Raw genomic sequence first — 2490 nt, forward strand, 5'->3', positions numbered from 1 at the left:
TCCCCCATTGACCCCCTCCCCCCATTGACCCCCTTTAGCCCCTCCCCCCTTTAAACCCCCCCCCCCCCCCCCCCCCCTTAAGCCCCTCCCCCTCTACCCCCTCCCCCACCCTCCCATTGACCCCTTTAACCCCTCCCCCATTGCCCCCCTCCCCTCCCCCCCAGTGACCCCCTTTACCCCCTCCCCCCTTTTAACCCCTCCCCCCTTCAGCCCCTCCCCCACCCCCATTCACCCCCTTTAACCCCTCCCCCTTAAACCCCTCCCCCATCTCCCCCTCCCCTCCCCCCCATTGACCCCTTTGCCCCCTCCCCTTAAGCCCCTCCCCCTCCCCCTCATTGACCTTTCACCCCCCACCCAGGCCCCCGCCCCCCCCCGGACGCCGTTCCCTCCCCCCCCCCCCCGCCCCAGCCGCTCCTCAGTGGGCGGAGCCTCGGCCGCGGGGGGCGTGGCCTCCCCCCACCCGGGGGGCGTGGCCTCGGAGTGGCACGTGTGCCCCGAGTGTGGGCGGGGCTTCGGCACCTCCCGCGCCCTCAAGGTCCACCGCAGCTATCACGTGGGTCGCAAGAGGCCCCAAGGGGGGGGAGGGGGGGGAGGGGGGGGGGGGGAGGGGGGGGGGGGGGGAGGGGCTCGAGGCCCCCCCCCCCCCCTCCCCCTCCTCCCCCTCCCCCCCCTTCCATTACATCTGTGCTGAGTGTGGGTTGGGGTTCGGGGCCCCCGCGGCCTTGGGGGCCCATAGGTGTGAGCATGGGAGGAGGAGGAGGGGGGGGGGGGGGGAGGAGCCCCCCCCCCCACCACCCATCCCCCCCCCCCCACCACCCATCCCCCCCCCATGGATGGGGGAGGGGGGGGGGTGGGGAACCCCCCATCACCCAATGGGAACCCACGGGGGGGGGGGGGGGGAGGGGTTGGGGGGGGTGGGGGAGGGGAGGACCCCCCCCCATTTAGGTGCACTGAGTGCTCGGGGGTCTTTGGGTTGGTGGCTGAGCTGCATGAACACTACATGTTACATGCGAGGGGGGAGCTGTGAGGGGCTATGGGGCAGGGGGGGGCTATGGGGCGCTATGGGGCTGGGGGGGTAATGGGGGTAATGGGGGCTATGGGGTAATGGGGGGTAATGGGGGGGAATGGGGGGGATGGGGGGTAATGGGGGGGATGGGAATGGGGACCCCCCCTTTGTTGTACCCAGTGATGGAAGGGGGGAATAAAGAAGTGATGGGATTGGGGTGGTGGTGGCATCAATGGGTAATGGCATCAATGGGGTGATGTCATCAATGGGGGATGACGTCATCAATGGGTGGTGGCATCAATGGGGAGGGCATCAATGGGGAGTATGACAATGGGGAGGTTATGGATGACGTCATCAATAGGGGATGATGTCAATGGGGTGATGTCATCAATGGGGTGACGTCATCAGTGGGTGGTGGCATCAATGGGTGATGGTATCAATGGGGTAATGGCATCAATAGAGGTGGTATCAATGGGGAGGGCATCAATGGGGTGATGTCAATGGGGATTGTCAATGGGGATGTCATCAATGGGGGATGATATCATCAATGGGGGATGATATCATCAATGGGTCTTGCCATCAATGGGGTGATGGCATCAATGGGGAGGGTGTCAATGGGGTGATATCAATGGGGGATGATGTCATCAATGGGGATGAGGTCATCAATGGGTGGTGGCATCAATGGGGACGATGTCAATGGGGGATGATGGCATCAATGGGGTAATGGCATCAATAGAGGTGGTATCCATGGGGAGGGCATCAATGGGGTGATATCAATGGGGTGATGTCATCAATGGGGGATGGAGTCAATGGGGATGATGTCATCAATGGGGTGATGTCATCAATGGGGATGGCATCAATGGGGTTGACGTCAATGGGGATGTCATCAATGGGGATGGCTCCAATGGGTAATGGCATCAATGGGGATGTCATCAATGGGGAGGTTATCAATGGGGGATGATGTCATCAATGGGGGGTGATGTCATCAATGGGGTGATGTCATCAATGGGGATGGTATCAATGGGGGATGGAGTCAATGGGGGATGACGTCATCAATGGGGTGATGTCATCAATGGGGTGATGGCATCAATGGGGTGATGGCATCAATGGGGTGATGGCATCAATGGGGATGGTATCAATGGGAAGGGTGTCAATGGGGGGTTATGGATGACGTCATCAACGGGTGATGATATCAATGGGGTGATGTCATCAATAGGGGATGACGTCAATGGGGATGACGTCATCAATGGTGATGTCATCAATGGGGATGGTATCAATGGGGGATGGAGTCAATGGGTGACATCATCAGTGGCTGATGACGTCACCAATGACGCATGGATGTGACGCCATGGGGGTGTTTATGACGTCATAACTGTGGGCGGGGTTTATGTGATGTCATAAGGTCATTGTCCCCTCCCCCCTTTATGACGTCACAAGGGGGGGGGGAGGGGATGGGATGTGACCCATAAATGGGGGCTCAATGA

The sequence above is a fragment of the Melopsittacus undulatus genome, chromosome 26, assembly GCF_012275295.1.
Source record: "Melopsittacus undulatus isolate bMelUnd1 chromosome 26, bMelUnd1.mat.Z, whole genome shotgun sequence".
Classification (NCBI taxonomy): domain Eukaryota; kingdom Metazoa; phylum Chordata; class Aves; order Psittaciformes; family Psittaculidae; genus Melopsittacus; species Melopsittacus undulatus.